This window comes from Pleurodeles waltl, chromosome 7 (assembly GCF_031143425.1).
Source record: "Pleurodeles waltl isolate 20211129_DDA chromosome 7, aPleWal1.hap1.20221129, whole genome shotgun sequence".
Taxonomy (NCBI): Eukaryota; Metazoa; Chordata; class Amphibia; order Caudata; family Salamandridae; genus Pleurodeles; species Pleurodeles waltl.
This window is the reverse complement of record NC_090446.1, coordinates 126,572,048-126,598,278: the sequence shown is the minus strand read 5'-3', so window position 1 is coordinate 126,598,278 and position 26,231 is coordinate 126,572,048. Positions and strand designations below refer to the sequence as shown.

The 26,231-nt window shown below is 42.8% G+C and overlaps 1 protein-coding gene across 3 annotated transcripts in view; it reads right to left on the bottom strand.

The window, feature by feature from the left end:
- The window catches only part of GMEB2 (glucocorticoid modulatory element binding protein 2), a 136,640-nt gene that overhangs the window by 77,607 nt on the left and 32,802 nt on the right, over nt 1-26,231 (bottom strand). The window lies entirely within an intron of this gene.

Sequence of the window (26,231 nt, the reverse complement as noted above, 5' to 3'; positions counted from 1 at the left end):
GTGAGGAACAAGGGTGTGGTGATCTATAATCAGGAACCAGGTCATTTATTTTCCACCTGACTGCTTGTTGGGTGATTAGGGAAGACTAACTTCAATTCGAGACCCTGACAGGAACACAGAGGGGCATACATTTCTGTTTAATATTTGTTGTTGTAATTCAACACTGAGAAAAAAGGATCAAATAATACCAAAAAACACTTGCCCCCTTGTGTCACTTTTAATTGAGTCAGGTATCCCAACAACACCTCCATAGCTTTAGCCAGCACTCCCTCTTCATGAAGAAGGTGTCCTTGCAAATATCATGGAAAAACAGTAGGCTGTGGTGATCATGAACTACTAATTTTGTGCACTTTGCCATTTTCAAAAAAGCCTCCCGGCACTTGCAGAAATCAAGAGTACCTCTCACTGTTCCCCCTAATATAACCATTGGAGTTTCTAGACTTAATCTTCGGCGCCAACTGGGACTCTACCCCTATGCAACAGGGACCATTCACCCAGAAAGCTTGGTGCATGGTGAATAGGATTGACTTACATTTTTTTCTCTAAGAGGAAAAAAGGGAGTGCTTTCAGAAATGGTTTTTAGGGTGATGATTTTCCAGGATAAGCATTACTTTACTGTTATCAATTGTATCTTGAGGATTTTTTGTGGTCTGTTTCTTGGACAGTTCAAGAAAGATCGTGCTGCAGTATTTCAATGGGTAAAAGATTAAAGGTCTTCTAAGATCAATATAGTGATCTGACCACAGTAGGGGGGAAAGTCTCCTTGAGAGGTTTAAAAAACGAGTTCGTTCCTATGAGGAGTTGTGAGTGGAAGAAGAGTGTATAGCAAGACAATAGATCCTCTACAGTCTGCAGTTCAAAGAATCATCCCCCATTGATTCACCCACCCACTCTCCACTACAGTAATTTCACAGCTTATCATCGCAGTATACAACATCAGCTGCAAGCTCCTGTGTGCAAATTGTCACTAATTGAGAAGACTGGTTTACTGCAAGAATAGGTTTAGAAGAATTCCATTATGATGTTATGATACAATGTCAATATCAATACAAGGTGAGGACGATTGGTGATGTCTGGCCTGCATTCTAGCAGGTTAAGTAAGCTGTAGTGAATCCACCGGGTAGGTGGATGTCACTGAGGAATGTGGGTTGATGTACTGGAAGAAGGCTCAAGTATTCAGATTATATGTGTCTCCTATTATGTTCTTCCTAGCCATCTGTGGACTGTAGTCTAGATGAAAGGAGGCTGTCCTATATGTTAAGGGAAGGGAGTAGCAGGTGAGAAGCTTGAATGACTTATGTGTAGTTGTGTCAGTAAGTGTGCAGGACCAGGAACAACTACCGCAAACCTGGCTCAATTACACAAATATGTACAGATTCAAACCCCAAATACCACCCAATGCCAAGTCTCTGAGATTCACTCTGGGCACCAATTTCATCCTCACGTAAGCCACTGATGTGTAAACTAAAACAGCCTGGTATCAGCAATCTCTAGATGTCAGCTCCCTCTACTACATTTTTCCCAGAAAGTGACTTCAGATGCTGTTCAAGCCCACGTACTGACATGTGAATGACACAAATTCCCTGCTTCGCGGCTTCACAGACTCTACACTGGCCCCCATTAAGTCCATGCTATTTGCTGCAGCATGCCTCATCAAGGCCCTTAACAAATACAACCACATTATCCTCATCCTGATGGAACTTCCGTGGCTGCCTTTGCCAGCCAGCAACATCTTCAAGATCAGCGCCATCATCTACAAAGCTATCACAACCAGCATTCCTGCCTATCTGACTGACAAGCACACCATCTGTACGGTCGCTCTAGCCTCACCCACAGCCAGGACACCATCAGACTGGAGACAAAGCTGCTAAAAAAAAAAATGTAAACAAAAAAACAAAAAACAATGCAAGAGGCCTCCTCCCAGACACACCTAGGGTCTGGAACAACATCCTTGCATCCATAAAAGCTGCCCCAAACCTGCTCCAGGTTAGGTAACACCTGAAGGTGCACTTCTTTAAAAGAACAGTGCATACTGCCTTTTGGCAAGGTTTGCGATATTGAACTACCACATACATATGTACAATTGTGTATGATTGCATGTCCCTCTCCTGTTTTGTATAGGCTGTCTCTCTGTTTGAATCTGTGCTATTAGGGAGGTGGATGCCAAGGGTGTTTGCGGAGGTAGGTGTAAACCATTTATTCATGATAAAGGGTGACTCAAGGCTTTGATGAGTAATGATGTTAGCTATATCTAGAGGGAGGTTAACTTCAGACTGTATATTTATGAGTTGCATAAGACACAGAGCTATATAAAGTGAGAAGAAGGCTCAAAAGAAAGAGAAAAATGAAGTTTGCACTCCACAGCTAGAATTTCATCTTCTGCCAAAAACATTTGCCCATATCACTCCAAGCCTTCCTAGACTACACACCTTGCAATTTAATTGTGGTTTAATTTTAATTATAGCAAGAATAAAATATGATATTGAATATTATCCTGCACAAAACCCTACACTTACACCTTCATATGTATGTAACTTTCTCTTAACAGTCGGAAAAAGAAGACTAGGAAGCAGGTACTCCCAGTTCTTAAATGTACCTAAAGCCAGAACAGCCTTAGCATTACAACAATATTTTTTAACTACATTTTTTAATCCTCTTCCTGAAGATCTAAGGAACACACCTCCCTTTGTGTCATTCAGGTGACACTTAAAAGCTCATGCTTACAGGTTGGGTGTGAACTGGGAACAAGAACTGTTCTCTGTTACTGTTCTAGCTCTCACTCTCCCATTCCCCGGATCTTGTTATGCTTATTTCTGTATTAAATTGTTGTACTATAAATCTGCTGTGCTAAAATGGATCAGTTGTTGAAATGCAAAGCACAATAATAGTCATTATATGCTGGAGCATCATCTAAACACATTATATTAAAAAATAAATAAAACTAAGTTACCAAATTTATATAAAATATAAATGTAAATGGGTAAGAGAAGAAAATAAATCAGAAGATAAACCAGGGTGGCTGCAGATGGCTTCTCTTCCACTAGTAGTATCTGACTTTAATGACAGTTGTGGTGATTGAAGAGCATGTGCTACGTCTGTGAACAGATAACACATGAAACGTGACTTCAAAACATTGGTTTGAAGCCTGTTTGTCTCCCGATTAGAAATTGGGATTTCCTTACTTTCCGGGCTTACTAATTTGTAGCTCAGCCCCTTAACGACAACTCTTTATGCTACAGACATGCTGGTCTCAGACACCATACGCTTTGAACATGTCACACCTGTAGTGATCACTGTTCAATGACCACATATTGAGACAAGTAGCATCTTCAAGATCGGATGAGTAGTCCACAAAGCACTCCACATAGGATCCCCTAAACTCCAAACAACTTTTTATCTGGAAACCGAAGACCCTGAGGAGCACTGACTCCCTCCACTTAGAAAATCCTCTATCCAAGAAACAGTAGACACTTGCTCAATCCTTCACTTGAAATGCTGTAGAGTTTTGGTACTCCCCTCCACACAAGTTACAAACCAACACAGTCCTTCAAAAGAGAACTGAAAACTCGAATATTTCAATCGCTCATCGTGAACCAACTCCACTTTCTACATCCTCCTGTCTCAATGAGTTCCCCCTCGGATAAGCATTTGAACTACAATGCTTTAAGTGGGTTACTAATGCTCAGCTCCTCGCAATGCACCTTACTGTTGTGCACCTTGATCTCAAAAGGTGAGAATCTGCCGAAGAAGTTGAGAAACCGACAATTTATTTATCCCCTTACTCTTCTCAGATCCTTACATTGTAAACTTGATGTTTGCATTTTTTTACCCATCTTTGTTTAACAATAAAAAGATCTCCACTATGTTAAGCACTCCGATACCATAGAAATATGGCTTGTGCTATATTAAATTGCTACATCCATAAATAAATAAAATTAATAAGATATCAAACTGGTTTGTCCAGCTAATATGAAGACCATCATTCACAGATCAAGACAGAAATAAACTGCCATTCAATTTCTTACGAAGATATCAATGGTGAGGTGGTGAATCGAGAGTATGTGTCTAGGTTAAGTCCTATTTGCAAAGCTTATAATTATAGCAATGAGATCAATCTTTTGCAAGATTCTTTCTTATTTTCACTCATGCAAGCATATGTTCGGAAGCTGTTTCCAGCTGGCTTCAGATTTCTATACATTATATTGGTGCATTCACATGAGTAGCAATCATAGTCCAGCTAAAATGTAATTTATTACCTATAATTATGCAAACCTGGTACTAAAGTGTTGGGGAACATTAGATAAAACTCCATAGGACATATGAAAAAACAAGCAGGAAAAGACAAACATTCTCTACAATAATATATAGAAATAACACAGAAAAGAGCATACTCATAAGAACTGGGCAAGGCTCCGAGCTGGGGTTCTATTTACAATAACTGACTCAAAAATAGATATACAAGGGCAATATATCATGCTCAGGGGCAAGTTAGATGGCAAACGAGTCGTGCTGGGATGCATATATGCGTCAAACAAAGGACAAGAGGTCTTACTATTCAATCTGCTTACTGTGTTGGCAGAGTGGCCGGCATATACCTGGATGTTGGTCGGAGATTTTCATGTCGTCTTAGACATCACACTGGATAGATTGCATCCCCCCTGCCAGGCACAGTATCTATTTGCCAGTCTAAGGCCCTTTAACAGTGGATGGAGGATTGGGGTCTATCTTAAGTGTGGCGTAACCAAAAAAAGCCATGGAAGAATACACATTCTATTTCCAACCACACACGTTTCATTCCTGCCTCGATAGGTTCCTCGCCCCACAAGGCTCCTGCTCAGTGTGATACAGGCCACAAATTTGGGTAAAACACTTTCAGATCACAACCCGGTAGAAATAACGTTGTCTTGGGGACGATTGACAACTTCCATACCCACATGGCGTTTACTACCAGACTTATTAGAGGATGTGGATTTCAGGGAGACGCTGGCCCATCCTATTGACAACTATTTTACTGAGAATGAGGGTACTGCTTCTTCTTTGTTAGTAGAATAGGAGGCCTTTAAAGTCATGGTGCGTAATACGTCCATAGGTGCAGTGATGGGTGCTGACCAAGAAGTGTCAAAGAAACAACACAGCTAGAAAATAAGATGGGATTCTTTGAGACAAAAGCACTCACTGACACTGGGGCAGAGGACAAACTGCAAATGGCTCAAATCTCGTATGCTGAGCTACTGAAACGGCTCCACCTGATTGACTATAAGGCATATGCCCAGAACTACATACTGAGGTACACACAGGTCAGGATCACTACTGGCCCCTCTGGTACGTTTGGACACCACACCCACACCCATATTATCCATAAATGACCCGGTTTGCAGCTTGCTTGATACCCAGCTGAATATTAATGGGGAGTTTCACGAATACTACATACTTCTTTATGAGCCACCACCTCCCAGATCCTGCAGTTGTTGACATTTTTTTACAGAGGGCATCACTACCTAGAGTGTCAGTGGATGAAAGGGAAGCCTTAAGTGTGCTCATAAAATCAGAAGAGATGGAGGGAGCAATAAAGGAACTAACTACAAACAAAACACAGTGTTCGGATGGGCTCTCAATAGAATTTTATTTCAGGTACACCTCCAAATTAGTGTCACGCCTCGAAGAATTCTATAAGTCCTCTTTAGAAGAGTGTAAACTGCATCCTACCACCCTAGAGAAGAAGTGGTAACATCACTGCTGAAGCCTGGTAAACCGCCTACGGAACCAACATCATACCGGCCCCTTGTAGTGAAATATGTGTTTTTGACCACTGACTGTGTTGCACCACTTTGCACCTGGATTAGCTGCCTAATGTTCACCAGTTGCAGACTACATTTTGTATTCAGTTTAGCTGCCTATTGACTTTATCATAGCATTAGACACTGCCATATTAAATTTGTTCGTATTTTTCCACATTGTAAACTGTGCTTGTTTTTGTGCTTTTTCTCACCGAAGAACAAGGACATAATATCACCTAGGAGCTAGTACATAATATGGAGGAGTTAGGCAGTCAGCACGATAAGAATGTACCAGGCTGATGTTTATAGTGCAAGCAGGGAACGGTTTGACTTTGGGAGGTGTGCCTTGGGATTCTGGCTAGGTTCCAACGCATTTCTTTCAAAGCTTACCTAAACTAGCCAGCATTTTTGAATATTTCTTTTTTATGGGAGGGGTTTTTCTAGAAAGCCCTTCACAGGTTCTTTAAGATATAAAAGATGGCCCTGCTCGGTAGTCGTGGATTCCGAGACCTCAGTCAGGATTTAGACATCAAATGCCTGACACCTGTCCTGTGAGGATGGAGATCTCTTTCTCGCAGTTGAACGGGATCCTCTTCTTGCTGGCATGAGAAAGATGAAGCATCCGGTAGGCCCTACGGTGATGAATTTTTACTTCATTATTTGCTTTGCATAATATAATATAACTACATATATTTTCTGTGTACATTGCAGTTGAGAATCATTTTGGTATATTTTCCTTTCATTGCTGTGACTATTTTTAAACGTGTGCTTTCAACATGCTAATCTCCTTTTAGGAACCCCGTGGTGAAGTAATAATAAATGTCTCATTTGAACTAAGAGATGCATTCCAGAGATTTTTGTCAGCTCGTTCATTAGTGAAAGCAAAACACCCCTCTTCATTTTAAATACTTAATTTAAGATTCTAAGTAAGATCCAGCCCGCCGACTTCTCCCATTGCTCCCATGATTAGAACACAGGAATCAATGTGGTTTCATACCCTGTTGCAATACCGCTCTGAATATCCACAGGTTGTTCCATGTCATGTCTGCATTGAGTGATCTTTACCCATATGCAGGATGTGTCTCATTAGATGTGCGCCAAGCTTTTGATACAGTAGGCTGGGATTTCATGATAGTGGCATTGTCATGGTATGGCATCCCACAGGCGTACATTCAATGGGTTTCTCAGAGCCCAACGGCTAGGCTAAGACTGGGCCACATATTCTGGACACATATCAGGTAGCATGGGAGACGAGACTGGGCTGCCCCTTTCACCACATTTATTTGTGTTAGTGCTCGAACCCCTTGCACAGCATATTCGTCAGGACTCAAAGGAATTGGGTATACAGTTGGATCAAGAGTTACACTCTGTATCCATGCATGCTACCGATATAATTATATATTTCTGAGACCTTCGTAACAGATTGCAGGGTATGCCTCGATTGATGACAACATTCGGGGCATTATCTGGCCTCCGCATTAACATTGAAAAGTCCTATGCTTTTTATTTTAATGCCACTGCTTAAATCTGAAGGCTCGAACTGCCAGTTGCTACTCATGCCTTCTGCTATTTGGGCATTCATATCTATTGCAAAACGAAGGATCTACTAGAGGGTAATCTTGGGCGACTGAATAATTACTTAAATCGAAAATTGTCTTCCTGATCACACTACCCATATCAGTCGTGGGCCAGTTAGCTGTGGCAAAGATGGTCATGTTACCGCACCTACTATATTTTTTCGTAAACGTGCCGATGATGGTACTGGCATGGATATTCTGTCTGCTAAATACAATACTGGGGAATTGTGCCTGGTGTAGCAGGTGCCGTAGAATTGGTCTTACTAAGTCATATCTTCCATTGTCTTGGGGACGGTGGGGATATTTTGGGCATTGGGGGCCAATTACAGTGGTTGGCCTATTGGTTAGCCGGTCACAATTTGTCTAAGATTGGTTACTCACCAACACAGATCACGAAGGGTCAGTTCCATAAGTTGTTATGCCAGGAGTGCCCATTCTGAGACTCGCCCGCCCCACCCCACCCCTGATATGGGAGACTGACCTCATTTGTGAAATAACTGATAAAAACTGGGACTGAATACTTGAATATCCAAGACAACTCTCACACAATTCTAGATTTAAAGGTATTCAATTCTCAATCCTACACAGGGCATATATAATACCACTTCAGATTGCAAAAATATTCCATACTGCTTCCGCCAATTGCCCTCAAAGTAAGGCTCCAGAGGCTCCAAAAGTTGATTTGTTACATAGGTTATGGACCTGTCCTTGACTAACCAAGTATTGGGCAGGAGTAGCAATGGCGTTGACAAATGTTACGGGCTAGATCAGTGGAAAACACTAGCACAGTGTATATTAGAGCTCCAGCCCGGACAGCGGGGCTCTATGGTGGTACTGCGCTTTTGCAAACCTGTCTCTATTATTGGCAAAATAGCTTGTTACGTTACATTGGACAGCACACACAGCTCCGAGATTGGAGGCATGGTGTAGTGAGGTGAGCCACTGGGGGCTTGCGGATAGTGAGGCTCTTCCTCAAGAGGTGTACCAAGGACTCTGCAGGAAATCCATCTCCCTAGAATGGGATGCTTTATTAGAGGGACTCACGTCCTGGGATATGGCACCAGATTAACCATTTGCAGTATGCAATATGCACGCCCCTCATGGATGGTGCGGTATAACTGACAACGCTCACCACCCAGAGATCGCCTGATGTAACAATATTGAATGTTTAAAATGAAATGGGAGGTAATGCAATTGGTTTCTCTGCCCCCTCCCCACGCAATATGACAGAGTATAGTACGCATCATACCTCTCTTCACAGTAAGATGTAACAGCTATATCCTTTCCAATACTACAACAAGTACGGGTCACAAGTGATGGGTGGTGATGCCAGAGGGTTATGGTGGGGGAGGGTTGGGTCATATTTATGGTTTATTATAATTATAACTATATTGACTGTAATATAACTAAATGCATATGAATCATTAGATCAATGTAGAATGTCACCCTGATGAAACATTTGATGTATTGATAGTCCTATGTAATAAAAATATAATAAAGTATGTGTTAAAAAAAAAAAGAAATCTGAAAAACTGTGAAGATCTATTATTTTTTATCAGAAAAAGAGTTGGCTTAGGAACTAGTGAAAGAATCGAGTTTTAAACTGTTTTCTCAATGTTAGAAGAGTGTGTTGCTTCCTTACAGATAGAAGTAATGAATTCCGGGCAGAAACAGTGACATCTGATAAGGACTGGTTTCATGGTTTATGTTTTCCTAAATATGGATAGTCTAGTTGGGGGGTATTCCTCCTTCTCAGCCTTCTTGTATCACCAGAACGTGACGGCACCTCCACTATTGTATTATTGTTTGCAACAGTGCATGAAAAATAATATCCTTATTTACATAGCATAACCACTTATATAAAATACCTCAATTTGTCTTACTGTCAAGTCTGGATACTTGGTCAATCTGAGATTTTCTTTGAATTCTGGTAATTACTGTTTTGCTTTTACCATTATAAATACAGGAAAGTGGCACCAGAATGCAAACAAAGTAGGAATCGCTATTAGGAAATCTCATTGCATTTTAGTCAATGGGCCGGTTTGGCATTTCCTAAATAGTGTTTTCTTATTAAGAAATCGCTATTTAGGTAATGCAAAACCAGGAATGGCAAAGGGCAAAAGGCCCGACTCGGTACACCCCAAAAATAGGGGTGCACCTGTAGAGCACACATATGCCTAAGTGGCATGTGTGTGCCCTATTGCATTTTTTTTTTTTTAAAGCACCTTGGGTACTTCTTAGAAATTATACCTGGTTACCACAGACTTCCACTCGGAAATGCTTTGTAAATCAGAAAAGAACTCGCAAATAGGAAATCCCTATTGGCGATTTCCTATTCTGGGAATTGGCCATTTTGCATTTCTTAATGGCCCGAAATAACGATTCGTACCATTAAGAATTGCAAAAGGGCTTTGCACATCTGACTCTAGGTCTCTAAGGCATCCCTCCATCCCCTGCACCAAAGGGTCTGGGCCACTGGGATTGCCTTGGTGCTGGTGGCATTTTGCACTGACATATCCGTTGGACAGAGACTAGACCTGTACAATTCTGCACCAACAATTGGATGGTCCGACTGGCTCACAATGTGACTTTTACACTGGTGAGTCCTTCAAATCTTTTTGATGCAAAACCAACTATGTAAAAGAGACACGTACTGAGGTGCCAAATGACATTTCATGATGATTTGCGCTTTGCACACAGCAAGCTTTTTTTCTACGATTCTAAAAATGACTCAGCGACCTAAAATTACTCTGAGTCACTTGGGGCCATTCAGCCATTCATTGAATTTAAGGATGTGTCCCAGTCTTTCTTAAGGACCGTTGGGATTTGCATTAAAAAATATATATATATATTTCTGGACCAGAGGCAAATTCTTCCAAGTGCTGGGTTGCAGCACAGTACAGAACGGGGTCCCTTTTGTCCCACTTTATAAGTTACAAGATTTCCTAACTCCGTCTGGCTGCGGGGCCTGTGCGACACACATGCTTTAAGTGGAATGCACCTTTCCTACTGCATTACTCACAGGCTCAGTCGGCTTTAATTTATTAATTGGTTGCAGTTTTGCACCCGATGAGCGTAATTTGAACGTGGACTCTATTTCCTGTGGAAAACAAGAAACATTCACAGGTATCAAATGAACTTGGATGTGCACTGCTCGGATACACTGACGTTCTCTCGCCCTGTCCACGTGGGACCGTACAAAGAGATGGTAGGAAGAGGAAGACGCGGTGAACTGAAGAAAGTGGAAGGATGCGAGAAAAGCCGGAGACTGGGATCGTGCGCCGCCTACCTGGCCAGATCCCAGCCGGCAGCCGGGTGCTAAACAAGTCCTCCTGACACAGACCAGTGCCCGGTTGCCATGACAAAGATGTGGGCGGCATCAGTGCTGAATCTTCTGCAAACAGGTTTCACATCCCAATGCCTGTCTCTTGAAAGAACGAGCTTTGGCAAAGCCAATAGGTTTGCTTGTTTTAGGTGTGAGTGTTCTTCGTAATAATGGCCATTTGTCTTTCTGTGGTGCAGGTTTGGATGCATAAACAGAAAGCCCACATACTCCCCCACATGCACCTAAATGCACAAAGACATATCCTGATGCGCACACACGCCCATCCAGAAACGCCCCCCCGACCCCCATATACGCACCTACATGCAGTGATATAAGACACATCCGGGCACATCCGGGCACATGAAGACAGGTGAATACTGGTTGGATGTATGGATGGCTCAACGGCTGTTTGGTTGTCTACAATAAAACATAGCTTGTTGGATGGCTGTGGGTGCATCCAGAGTTGGATGGTTATAGATGGACGGCTGTGGCTGGAGGGACACAGGTGTAGTTAAATAAATACATGCCTGGATGTGGGTAGGTGGTTGAATGCTTGGGTGTGAGAGGTTAGACGTGTTGGTGTGGGTGGATAGAGATGCATCATAAGTCCTTAATGTGTGCCAGTGGTTGCAGGTGATGGGCACATGCACTAATTTTTGAGGAACGTGGATTTCCTTTTCACCATGCAAGGCAGGATGAAAAAAACTGCAAAATTAGGATAAAGAGATAGGAAGTAAAAAGGTGGTAGAAGAAGGAGAAGTGAATTGGAATCAAGAATAATCCTCTGTAGTATTTGTCAACCCTCCATTCAGCAACTCTGGTGGTTGGCTCACAAGAACACTCTGGGACCTGGTCCTTACTATTACTTTTTTAATACTTTATGCAGAGCACATGGGGTTGGGTGGATGGATGCACAGGTATGGTATATAAACTTGTGGACGGCAGGATAAACAGATGAGTGCAAAAATATATAAGAAAGAGTTGACAGTTGGAGTGACAGATCACCAAGTGGACACATTGGTCGGTGTATATGTGCTGGTTGAAGTATGCCTATATGTGGTTAGCCATGTCCAATTATAGTGATCTGGAATTGACCAATATGTATTTTATGCGGAAGAATTTCAACTGGCTCAAAGAATCGGTCTGACAAGTATGCTATAGCCCTGCCTGGACAGCAGGACAATCCTATAAGCCTGAAGAATAACACCTCTGGCTGCTAGCCATGCTTTGTGCCCTTGCACCACTGGCATATTCTGCAGACTGTACTGATATTTAGAAAAGTTCTGAAAATTACATTCCGTGCAAACAAAACTCTGCCTTGCAAGCTCACAAAGGATAACCGTTGTGTATTTATTTTCTCCAGACATACATGAACTCGTAAAATAAAATGCATCAGCAATCGCCTTTTAGGACAAATAGGCCAAATAAAAAAAAGGCGGGGACTCAACTTTGTCACTGCAAGGGCCCTAAAATTCTACAAATGTACCTCAAACTGACAAAAGATGGTGCATTTTCAACAGCGCATCAGCACACATGACACTCAAGCATGTGGCTTTCTGTGACCTGGAATGAGACCCTGAGCAGGGCTCTGTGGTAAGGAGGGCACACCAAGCGCACCTCCCATTCTTCGGAGAGTGACTACTGTCAACTACATGGGCTTTAGAGGACTGACAGTGCTGGCAGTGAACAGACTGTAGGCCAGGCCTTCTTCCTTGTTGCCTGCTTTTTTTTTAGAACAGCTTGTCGGCCTTTCCTTCATTTGCAATTGTTCACTTCTCTTATTGAGACGAGGGGCTAGGTGTTGTGCATGCCTGCATAGCCTACGTTTAAAGAATTAATGTGCAGAGCTAAACAATGTATGTGGCTACAGCCACAATTGATTTCATTTTGTATGTGCCATACTATGTGTGGTACTTAAGTTGAAGGATGCGAAGAGGAGGACAACACGGACTGGAAATGGATACTGCAGGTTTCCCTCAAGGCACCTTTTTCAGTAGGTCAGATAACGAAGTGTTGCTGAATATAAGGAAAGAGAAAGAGTGTTCTTTTGAAGTGAGGGAGTCTCCCCTGCCTCTTCCTTGTCCATTTTGTTCCTGTCAATGGCTACCCTCTACAGGTTAACAGATAGTTAAATGTGGTTGACTTTCTTGCCTTCGAGCTCATGTTGTATGGTTGCTCCTGAGATGAGACTCCTAGCTCTCCACTGCAATCCTGATCACACTTGTCACAAAGACCATGGCTGGTCCACTCTGTTCAGAGTTCACAAAAATGCAGAACTGCACAGAATGCTACAAATAACTAAACTGTTAGAATACACAACTCTCTGCAACTTGAGTATTAAGTTGAGGCAGAAACTTCCGGCCAGTGTATCAGGATTTCCTGGCCAGAAGCCCGAAGTCCCACACCATTTGCGACCAGGAGATTTCTATGGCCTCCAGGGTTGGGTATTGACTACCAGCTGCACTTGCCAACTTTGGAACCAGTAAGCGGGGTAAGATGCGCTAAAAATGTCAAGAGAGCTGCCAACATTCTACTTCAAGGTAAAGAACTGGCTGGCTGAGTACCAAGGAAACACATTAGAGGTGTCCTTAAATTAAGAAGATGATGCACAGAAGAAGCATAGGCAGAGAGGAACTAAGGTGCAGCAGAATTAACACAACGACATGGGGTGCTACCTGCATCGAGACGCTGCGATGGAGGTCCTGTAGCCAAACATGTATCCCTTGTGAAAACAGCCGGACACATGTGACTGTAGGTGTTCTGGAATTTATCCCAAAAAGAAGTTAACTACGAGACTTAGCACCCAGAAGAACCGAACCACTGAGGGAACTGCGACCTGTTGATGAGGTCATACTTTGAAGAATTGCTAAGTGCTGAGAGTCTGCTGCGGCCTGAGGTGAGAACCTGCTTGTTTGGGAGGGATGTGGAAGTTTTGAGAGGATAACTGCCACCAGTGCACCTCCACTGGACTTTTCCTGCATTGCTGCAAACTACTCTTAGTAGTGGGCTGTGCACAACATGAAGTATGAATTCCCTCAACGCCCTCAAATGGATCTATGCATCATCACAGGACCCACCCAGAGAGTCCACCTCCTTCCTTTTACATCAGAACCAAAGAGCACCATATGCGGCGAACCCCAGGGATCCTCACTCAGCCCCAACCTTTTTAACACTTATGTGACGCCCCTAGCCAGGATCATCCGCTCCCACGGTCTCGCATCATCTCATACGCCGATGACACCCAACGTATTCTCTCCCTCTCTGAAAACCACACCTCTAATAGAGGCAACTTCCGCAACACCATGACTCACGTCAACGACTGGATGAAATCCAACTGACTTAAACTGAACACAGACAAGACAGAGGTGATCATCTTCAGAAACAATCCCTCCCCCTGGGACGACTCCTGGTGGCTCTCCACTCTTGGGCAACCCCTGACCCCAACCGACCATGCCCGCAATCTCAGCATCATCATGGACAGCAAGCTCACCTTCAAATGACAGATAAACGCAGCAGCCGCTGCTAGCTTCTACAACCTATACATGCTACACAAGATTTTCAGATGGAACCCCATTGAAACCAGAAGAACTGTAACCCAAGCCATCATCACCAGCAGGCTAAACTATGGAAACACAACCTCTACGTCGGACTCCCCGCCCAACTCCTCCATCTCCCCCAGACCATTCAGAATGCAGCCGCAAGACTCATACTGGACCTTCCCAGGTGGACCCATATCACCACACACTTCAGGAATCTCTACTGGCTGCCCGCGCACAAGAGATGCAAATTCAAGGTACTCACCATCACATACAAAGCCCTCCACAACATCGGACATAGTCTCATCAACCGCAGACTCTCCTACCAGCCCGCAAGGGAGCTCCAATCAACATCCCTCGCCCAAGTCCAAAGAATTGTCACAGCCAAGGACCCGTCTTCTCCCATCTCGCTGCCAAGATTTGGAACGACCTCCCCACCCACCTGAGGACCACACACACCCTCATTCAGTTCACAAGAAAGCTCAAAACATGGCTCTTCATGGATTAACTACCAGCTGCAACAACCTTCAGTGCCTGGATACCCCCCTCCACCCACCCCCAGGTGACAGGCCGTGCTTTATAAAACTAATGATTGATTGATCTTTGTCAGTTGGACTTAAGCCCAGACTGAAGTACACTCGCTTGATGGGTCATTCCAATTACAAATCATCAGAGCAGAGGGCCTCTGCTGACACCAGCGCACACAAGCAAAGCCTATGAAAGGTTCATAAACGTCAGAAAGAAGACATATAAATATACTGTAACATTAGTCCTCCATGGTAGATACAAGTGTAGTTGAGTTGGGGCTACCTGATAGATTTGCCTGTGATTGATAATAACCACAGCACCATGCCAACATTCCCTTACAGGCACAGTAATGGTCCCTCTGCCCCTGGCCAAGGGCCATAGTACTGCACCAGAATAGACTGTCCCATAACTGACCAAGGGTACTGCTACCATTAGTTCCCAACTAACCACTGTCTGCCAAATTGCATGCAGCGATCCTTTTTGTCATTGTGTGTGATTAACGTACTTCATTTTCTACAAATCAAACTACCAGCTGGATATATTTGTAACCTGATGAATAGGGTGCTGAATTTCTAAGCCCACACCACCTCCCAATGGACTGCTCGACTTTGCTACCCTGAAAATCAAGTGGTATCGGGCCTACTTTGTGATTAGTTTTAAGTCCAACAGTAAGGTTACGCCACTAGACACCAATGGTAAACTGCTCTGGTTGAAATAATATAAGACAAGTACCCCCAGACTGGTCAGGGTTTCCCACAAAACAAACACTCAGCTTCAAGAAATAACCATTGGTTCAAGGCAAAGCAAAATACTGTGCTTTTTTGGAAAGCCTTCAACCATAATGCTTATATCAGCCCAATCCTTCTATATTCACAAATGACCTAGCCCATTGAGCAAGCACAGCACTAATAAATACACCCAAAACATCCCTCCCAAGCACTCATTTACTGCACTTCACCTGAAATGATTGCTGTAGGAACTCTACCTTTTCTGCATGGTCACCCTTGATTTTTGCCTTTTGCTGAACCCTATATTTTTCCTGGATTTAGAACTCAGTGGACCTTATCCCTTCTAACCAGCAGTAAAATGCATGCACTCCCCTTTTAAACAAGGTCCAATTGGCATACTCCTACTTAGCATATTTAACTTGCCTATAAGTCCCTAGTATATGGTAGAAAATGTCCCCAGGGCCTAGAAGTTAAATGTCACTAGTGGACTACAGTACCCATTTTGTCATCCACTATAGTGGCAAACTAAACATGGCTTCAAACATACTACTGTAGCCTGACTGTAACAGTGCAAAAAAATGCACTTCTACCAGTCGAAGCCAACTCTTTTTTACAAGTAAAAAAATCCCTCTTAAATATTAATAAGTCACACCTATGTAAGGTAAGGTGCATGATACTTAAAAATGGACAATGTAGAAAATTAATATAACCATGTCACTACTGTGGCAAGACGCATAAAGCTATTACCGAAAACCAGAGTGCAGTGTCAAATACTAATGTTCTATTTCAGGAACGGGGCCGCATAACAAACTAATGAAATAGCTATTTTTAGAAGTTATTTTTTTTTGATAAACCAGTTTTATTGACTTTTGTAATACAAACAACACTGGCACAGACTGTTTTAGAACCAATGCAGCATTACAGGTACTCAAGTAAAGATACACATTGTCAGTAAAAGTCAAATACACTGCTATAGGATACACTGTTCTTTGGATTCCAAGCTGAGAAGTAACTAAGGGAGTTGTCCCAACCATTTCCCACATTCTCGTTCGTGCTTACAAGGACAGCCACAGGCCTCGTAAACAGTTTTTTCTTGTTTTGCACACCAGTCTACCCCTTGGCGCCATTTCGATGTGGAGGGAGATGTGGCAGATCTCCAGTGAACTGCAATGTCTCCCTTTGCCACTAATAAGGCTATGCTCAGGAAAGTTAATTCAGCTCATGTTTCTCCAAACCCATCTAGGACTGCCAGTAAAATCACCAAAGGGGATAATGGTATGTCCCCTCCCAATACCCCAGTAAGTTCACGTTATTTTTTAGTAGTTATTTAAAAATCCAATTCAATGGTCAAGTCAGATTTGAATAACTATTAAAGAAAATGAACTTTTAGAAAAGTACTACTTATCTGCTTGGACTGTCAGGAGGCTAATTAGCATAACTCTTTGGTAGGTATCAGCTGTGTTAAGACTTGAATAGGCGTGAATAGAGGTGTCCATTGCCTCCCTGGAGCAAACAATAGGTTGACTTTAAAGAAGAGAGATGACTCCTCTAAACCCACATGCAGGGTGGGGACTGCAGGCATTTTTATTTACATTACAGTGTCAAATCCTGCTTGACAGGTCTGTTGAACTACATGTAACACTTTGAGCAAACCTGAGAGGGAGAGAAGAGGATGCCAAGACAATTCTTGTATATCCATTGTCTGGTTATTGGAGGGCCCTGCTTTTGTCCTACCAGAGTTCTGTTGCTGTGTTTGTTGTAGTTACAGTGTCTGCCTCAAACTGGATTTTAGTGTTAAGACGTGGGAGGACCCTAGGATTACTGTAGTACACTCTCAACACATGCCCCCATCCCTTAGAGCCCAAGCTGAGTATGGCCAAAGACATTTGCCATCTTGAAAATGTCCTGACACATGGCATTTCTGGCCTGTTTGCAATAACTGTTGAAAACAATGGTAGTATTGGCCCTTGAAACTTTTACCTTATTTGTTAGTATGTGCCCCAGAGGTACTCCCACCCCGAAGCTGTTGCCAGGCATAAATGTGGCACCATCAGGCTCTCAGGTGGAAGTTCAGAAGGGGACTGGACCTGCGGTCTGTGACCTGCAAGGAGCCCGAATGACTGGTCCTGTTTCCTCTTGTACCCAAGACAAAAAAAGTGGACATCAAGTGTCAATTGGTTAAATTCTTGTGTGGCTACAGGGAGACAATAAGAAGCTGCAAGAGACCTTTTCCTGGAAGAACCCAGATGACCAGCGCCAACTAGACCTAGACTGGACCCTGCTGTCAGCCTCTGACTGACACCATGTGAGTCTCCAGGTGCCTCCCATAAGGTCCTCAGGGATTTTAAAAGTGTAACAGTCATTCTATGGTGGATTGGAACACAACAGACTAAGGGCCTGATTTAGATCTTGGCAGTATGGATACTCTGTTGCAAAGGCAAATCCATGCCGCCAAGACTGTAGTCTGCCTGCTCAATTTAAATGTGGGGGACATTTGGCTGGAGCATAGTGGAGGCTACTCCATGACTGCTGTGATTAAACCCCAGCAGAATAAGGGATATCGGAGATTGACATCTAATTCTGTCCACTTGATTTAGATGGGCGGAATTAGCAGTTTTGACTACCCCTTTCCGCCAGGGCAGTGAAAACTTACCTCTAAATGCTCCCATTGTTAGGGAAGCATTTTCCTTTTTATTTTCAAAATAAACTCCCATTTTGGGATTTTCTTTTTTGAAAATAAAATTAAAATACATTTCATGGACAGCTCTGTCATGTTGATAGACGTGTACACCAAACTTTAAACAGCATTGACAGGAACTGCTGTAACAGCGGTTCCTGCCAATGCTTTAGAAATAACCGCTAACTTGGTGATTATTTCCAAATTTGTCGAGCACAGTAGTCTCGGCCTGACGGACGTTAACTAACATTACCCCATCTGCCAAAATGTCAATTGAGCCCCAAGTCAGAAGGTAAAATCTATCAACAGGATGAATCTGGTTGTGTACCCAACCTGCAATCTATTGTGGTCACCTTCAAATTGCACGTAGATTCCAGCTTATCGTGACCAAAGAGTGTTGTTGGCCCTTTGTGCTTTTTGGCACCATTTTCCCTTAAATCTGTTAAAGCTCATATCTCCTGTTTCCCTGTTGGATTTTTGTCAATTAAGTGTCATTTTGTGTTGGGACTAATGATCTATTATTCTAAATCTTTTTGACATTTTTATGGTTCGCTATTTTCACTTTATTACTGGCTTAGTCCTGCCTAAGTACTTTACAGATTGCCCTAAGTTAAGCCTTTCAGCTCTATGCCATAGCTACCAGCGAGTTGAGCTCAGGTTAATTTAGTGACTTTGACGGTTCATCCGTATAAGGGTTGTGATTATTCCTTGAGGTGGGTAGTCACCATCCCAAACAATAATCCAATTTCATGTAAGTGCCATTCAACAACACTGAAGCCATGTACACCAAACAACAACCCAAGACTAGGTCACAAAATGAATAATATGCTAGGTGTAGTACACGTGGAAATTTACACACATTTTCATTCGCGCTCTTGGGGATATTTGTAAATCTCCCTGAATGTTGGATATACACATCAAATTGTAAAGAATGAAATGACTGAGTAAAGAGGGTCACTGAGAGATGTAGGCCCAAATTTAAATATGGGGGCTGCAAGAGGAACCTAGACAGAATGAAGGTTCGCACATCCTTTAGCAAGATAAGGACTCAAGTTCTATATGGAACTCAGAAATGTAGATTTCCAATTTTAAAAAGACTCACAAAAAGCTCTGCACCAACCATTTCTTAAGGCACACCTCATCTTGTTCTGAAAAAGGAACACAGACACCCAAGAACCTGGGTCCTCTAATGTCACACATCATGCTAATGACTCATCTGGTTAAAAATATAATGAAGGAACAAGCCTGTGCAGGGTTGAAAAGTAACCAAGCACTTCTGGTTGGGGAGCTTTCTTGGGCCAGGAGAGGGGTTTGCTTGGTAGGATGGGGGAGGGGAGTACAACAGCATTACAAGCCAGGCAAAATGAGATACTTTTACACACAGAGGTGACTGTAAAAAATCTCACAATTTAGAATTTAGAAGTACAAACTCTCCACCTGCACAGAAGCATTCAAAGGAGAACTCCACAAACGCACCACAATAGCTGTGTTAGGTGCAATGTATTTTTATTATGTAATTTGTCTGTTCCACTGTTTTGTTCCTCCTTTAATTAAAACTGATAGATTGTAGGAAGCTGGCCTGGTGTGTGGTGAGAACCTATGTTATTATCACCTTATACCAGGTACAGGTATCCCCTATTAGTGAAGTGTAGGCAGTGTCTAGAAGCCAGGCTCTCTAGAGTTAGCCGTGGATGAGCAGCCAAGGTTTATCTAGGAGGAGATACCTGGACCTGGTAAAAGGTGATAATACCATAGGTACTCACCACACACCAAGCCAGCTTCCTACATTGGTGGCAATGGATGCAGGGAAGTGAGTCCTTCACTCCAAGGGAGATTCCTTGTGCAGACTGAAGACTTGGCGCCCACAGAGGATGCACAGCCGGGGAAATGTTGCAGTTGCTGGAACAGAGTCTTCATCGTGGGTGCAGATTGTCGGTTCCTGGATGGTCCAGTTTCAGTTCCTGTGGCCAGAAGTCAAAGTCAGCAACGCAGAGGAATCCTGCTGGAATCTTGCTGGCCAAATCTGAGGACCTACCCAAGAGGGAGACCCTAAATAGCCTTGGAAGAAGGGTTTGACACCTAGCCAGGTGACAACCTATCAGGAGGGAGCTGCGACATCACCTGCCTGATCTAGCCACTCAGATGCTCACAGAGGTCTCTGCCCACCTTGGATTCAATTTGGCAGAATCAAGGGGCCATCTGGAGGAGCTCTGGGCACCACCCTTGGGGTGGTGATGGACAAGGGAGTGGTTACTCCCCTTTCTATTGTCCAGTTTCATGCCAGAGCAGGGAGTGGAGGTTCCTGAACCAGAGCAGACTGGTTTATGCAAGGAGGGCACCAAATGTGCCCTTCAAAGCATACCAGTGGCTTGGGGAGGCTACTCCTTCCAAGCCATGTAACACCTATTTTCAAAGGGATAGGGTGTTGCCCCCCTCTCCCAAAGGAAATCTCTTGTTCTGCCTTCCTGGACTTGAGCTGGTCAAGCAGCAGGAGGGCAGAAACCTGTCTGAGGGGTGGCAGCATTGTGGGCTGTCCAGAAATCCCAATAAGCTGGTAGGTGCAATGCTGGTGGTCCTCTAAGGAGCCCCCAGAGTGCATGGAATCATACAACCAATACTGGCAACAGTATTGGGGTATGATTCCGACATGTTTGATACCAAACATGCCCAGGTTCGGAGTTACCATTATATAGCTAGACATAGGTAGTGACCTATGTCCAGTACATGCGTAAAATGGCGCCCCTACACTCACGAAGTCAAGGAAAATGGAGCTGTCCCATTGTGGTAGACCTAGGTGTTTTCTGATTGTGGTACTTTTATATTCTGATGAAGTCGGTTAAACAAAGTCGCTTAGAACAGCATGTGAAGCTCACCATGTGAGTGAAAAAAGACAAAGAACTGCAAAAAATGATGGAGAAAGACCACTAAATGGCTTGGTTAAGGTGCACCCCTTCCTCGAGTTTATCATAGCAAGCTGTAGATTAACTGACCCCATACCTCAACACCCACAACAATCATGTGTCTGTGCTGGAGGCATTTGTGACATAGATGGAGACCCAGTGTGGGGCTCTATGGTGTAGAAGGGCACACCATGTGCCGTCTGCGGAGTACAACTACAGTCAGCTCTCCAGGCTGTAGAGGACTGTCACTGAGAAGATTACACTATCACGGCAGGCCACCTTACCTGATCCTTCCTGGGAGAGATACCTACCAACTTCTCCCACATTTTTAAAGTGGTATTTCCCCTGCATTTTTAAAATGCGCTTTCACTCCCCTGCAACTCCTATCCTTCACCCATCCATGTGGGACAGTGAAGTTGTGTATAAAAACTTACCTGCGTGAGTAGAGTATGTATGAGCTTGTGTGATACTGGTGACCATAGCCACACTCTAACCCATTTCGTACTTTTAGCATAGAGGTGGTGCACAGGGTGGAGGGTTAGAAAGAGCTCACCAAAAAGATGTTAATTGAAGGACCCTGATGGACATTCCAAGCATTTGTTATAGGAGGTCTCACTTTTGGGTTTGGAGGAAAGGAGACTCATGGCTTAGGCAGTTTCAGCTGCATCCCTGAGGGTCAAGTTCTAAAGAGGTGTTGAAAGTGGTCAGTTATGGGCTTAACAGTGAGGGTAAGTCCCAGGACACAATTACTAAAAGGCTACGACTGAGTGGTTATAAATGAGCTCTGTGACCCGATTGACATGATACCACAAAAGGTTTCCTCAAAAATTAAATAACGTATGCGTTAATCTGCACTAAAAGACGCCTGGAGTTTGAATGTGGTGCCCCTAATCAGTAACCCATGCAGGCAAAAAAAATGCACCAATTTTGGAGCTGTTAAAGTACAATGCTGCTCTCAGAATGAGCAGAAACACCAAGCCTCTAAGGTTGTTCCGCTTTTTGTAAGCTGAGTTCATTGAGGACTATGAGGCGCAATTCCTACTTCAACTGGAAACAAGTGTTCCTGTCCCAGATGGGAATTAGAAGAACTGTGGAGAACTGCAATGCAAATTCCCCCACCCCCCTACCCCCCTTGAAGCATTTCCCCAGCTGAGAGCTGGAGAATTATCCTGATGGGGAAAGGACCAAAATATATATCACGGTGGAAATGAAGTGCAGTATTCCTTATTCCTGCACTAATTCTTAATTTCTCCATGGACCACTGGGACCTGAATCAGAATACTTCAGCGTTCACGCTCCCAAAAATACAGATACCTAGGTATCTCTAATTGTATGCGGAAATACCAATACGGTGGTCCCGGCCCCTATGTAATGGGACCCAATGAAGGCTAGTCATTTCTTAACTAGTATTACAGATCTGGTTACAAGGGTGTTTCACTTAAAGTCTATGGAACCAGATGCTGCCATCAGAGAAAAGTGAGTTACGTAAAACTTAAGGTGTTTACCTCTAAGTGTAAAGTGTCTACGACATAGGCTTTCCACATACCATTTGCTGCATGTAGTTGCACTTGAAGAGTCAAAAGAAAATAAGTCAAGCATGTGAGGGGCTAGGGTAGAGGCAAAGATTGAGATCAGCTTTCACATGGCCTAGTGCGTGCTCACACAAGACAAAATAAAGTTCACTTGCTTTCTGATAGTGTAGAGAAAACACGGAGGGGAAGTGGTGGCATAACAGCACAAGAAGACACACCATATATTGCCTCAGACAACCTGCAGCACCCAGGAGGTGCTATTCGCTGCAAGAGGCTTAGACAAACTTCCTGGTGAGACACAAGCTAGACAGAAGTGTTACCATTCTGACAGCTGTTTAGCGACTCAGTCCATTCGGCATTGGTCAAGTCAGTTTTCTGACAGATGATGAGATGATAAGCGTGAGTTATTGGCCGCCGAATACCAAAGCTGCTAAAGGACAGGAGCTGTGCAAGACAGCCTGTTCTGCTATCCACCAGTTGTCCACTCCTCCCCTTTCCTCTGACTCCAAGGATGCCACTCCCAATTTAAACTCCATATTTCATGGTTTTCAAAGACTTCTCCTTCCTCTCCCTTTCCAAAGGGGGCCTGGTGCTCTGCCACATGATACTCAGTGGTATTGAAACTGCTGTTTAGCTTCCCTTCAGAGGTGATTGTCACACCAGGCAATGCAGTTATTACATGCCATCAAAACCATGGGGTGCACCCTGTACAGTTTCATCTATTGCTTTGTAAAGTGATAGTACACATTCATGCTTGTCGAAAGTGGAATAAAGTTTTAAAAAAGTACCCACTCATAGCTTTCTAGTTATACTTTAGTATTTATCCAGAACAGTAGCAAAATTATCTTAAAAATCTAAATATTGTACTAAATCATTAAGAATCTAGCTATTCTTTCTTAACTGATATCAGAAAGTTGTCTATTTCAAGGTGGCTCTAACATTTACTTCAGCTTTGCTTTACAAGTCTGGATGTTCTAGGCTACTTGTATCTAGGGGAACTGGGAATGGATGCAAGCGTGCACTGGTGGCGGTTGGTCAGTGCGATTATACCTTAAGATGTACACATGGGTTGTTGGAACTATTTAGTGTCCTTCTTTTTTTCTTCATCCTTTTCTCTTCATTAACTCACAAAGTTGGTGATGTCTATTTTCTTTTCATTTTCATTATCTATGGGTTTTGGTGTGAACTATAAGTTTATTCTTGTATATATTGGCCCTAATTACCTACCCTTTTGTTCAGGTTAAAATTGTACAGATATTCTGTTTGCCACATATTGTCCTGATGATGGTCTTGGTTAAGTATACCTGGGCTAAAACGTTGACTTTTATTTATGTAATATGGACTATGGGATGTCTCTTTGATTGGGTAACTTATCCTGATTTTTTGTTCACCTCAATTGACTGTATTCATTGTAAAGAACCTACTGCAGCCTAATGCACTGTATAGTATATATCAGTATCTTTGTGTTGCTTTAATTTGTATCTTCCATTCAACCCAAAAGATCTTTTTTTGATTTATTTTGGTTTGTGCATGACATCGATTGTACTATGGATTTGTCATTTTTAGTACTACAGGGTTTGATTAGGCCTAATGATTGCTTTTTTCTGATATGTGGGCTTACTGTGTGTAAGTATCTGCAGTTTAAATGTCATTATATAGAATCAGTATTGGTGTTTGATGCTATCTCAAGCGAACTATTGTTATTTGATCAACAGCAAGCGTGCATTGGGGCGGCAGCTACTGTCACTTTGGAGCATGCCCTCCAAAAACACGCCTGCCAGCCAGAACGATAATCAAACTGAAGGGGCATGGTGCTCATAAGTAAGTGTGGGTCATTGCAAGTGTGCAGCGAGCAGCATCTGTTCAATACTCGCTTGCACAACTAATTCCTCCACAAGCATAATTAATTTTCTTTTTTTTATTTACTTACTAATTTTTTTATATCCCTGCTGTGCTTTGTGGATAACCCAATTGCTCACAGTGCATATAACTGGAAAATAACATTTTGAACAATAGGATGTACTCTAGAATATGTATGGGTTTTCCATTGAACATACAAGGAAGATAACGGATTAGAATGACATTTTGGTACATGATGGTAAGTTTTTCGGAGAGGAGGGAGTATTAGCTTATGAATAGATGACAAAGTGTATTTTAAGGGAATTCTGAATGTAACAAGGGTTAGTTTTGTTTGACTATCCAGAAGCAGAGAGTTCCAGGTGGTAGAAGTTCTGAATATTATTCCCAGTTGTAGAGAGTTTCATCTACTGAGGTCTCTTTCGCTACCTGATATTAAGAGCTGAGCAGATAATTATGGAGAGCTTTTCAGTTTAATGGCTTTGTGGGCATGACAGAATAATTTGAAACTGATCCTAGCTTTTATTTGAATCCAATGGATAATCTATCAAGTCTGGAGGTGAAATAGCCAAATACTTTTATGCCATAATCACCCTGGCACGAAAAAGGAGCCTTGCAGTGAGCGACACGTGTAATGACTGTGGAGTACCTAAAGGGTTTCAGAAAACAGGCCTGGACATAATGAAAAGCTTAACCTATTTTAACTAGTTGGAGAAGATTATGTGAGTGAGTAAAGATATTCTCACTTGTCAATATTTTTAGTTAGATTTGTGTGTTGTACGTATGTTGGCCTATGAAAACACCCATAGCCTCTAACGTCCAATGTCCGAGTTGAACGTCAGACTCAGTGGTAGCATGTATACGAAGTATAAGGCAGAGGAGATCATCGAGTCTTGGGGCTATCACAAACTTTTTCAGATCTTCCTACAATGCATTTCTCAAACCTTTACTGCTTCTTGTTTGTGGGTGAGCATGAAGGAAAACGGATTCAGAGCCAGATCACAGAAGTGGTGTTCTAGCAACTGGTTGTGATCACCTGTGTTGAAAGCGGATAACATTTTTAGGCCTGAGTAAACAAGTGTCTCCTTTGTAAAGGCTGTGAGGCACAGCATGTAAGATTTTATATATGGTTGTTTCAATGCTGAAGCCGCAATATAATTCCTAAGTATACGCTCCTTGGCCATGATGCTATTCTATTGATTTGCCACACATTTCTCCATGGCTTTCCCTAGAGACAGATGGTTGGATACTGGGAAAAATGTAGGACATCAGGACTACACTGAGATTAGATTGGCAACATGTGGAGCATTGACACATCTGTGAAATCTGCTTGGGTGATGGCTGTTTATTATAATGCACCAGTTGAACTCGAAGATTCAAAAGTTTTCTTAAATGATATTCAAGGATAAATGGTACAGACATTAATTTGCTGAATTTAGAGTCGTAAAAACAATGGAGGATTGGCCATTGTAGATGGGAAGGAAGGAGTTCTAGGTGTAGGTAGTTTTAGATGTCTCAACACCCCTCGAAAAGGGAGGAGATCTGAATTTATTGCCTGTAAAGTGGTGGAAAGCAGTCTCATATTTTGCTGCTTAGGTGAAACAGTAAGGATTCTGGGCAAGGGATAGTACTGAATCAAATATGTCTGAGGAGGGAGCGAGAAGGGCCAAAGGGGTGGTGATTTGATCCTTAATAAAGTAAATTTGATCCAATAGATAGCAAGTTTATAATCTTCACTCATTCTTTCTTAATAAGGTGTGGTGTGTACAGGGAATAATCGCCCATATTTACAAT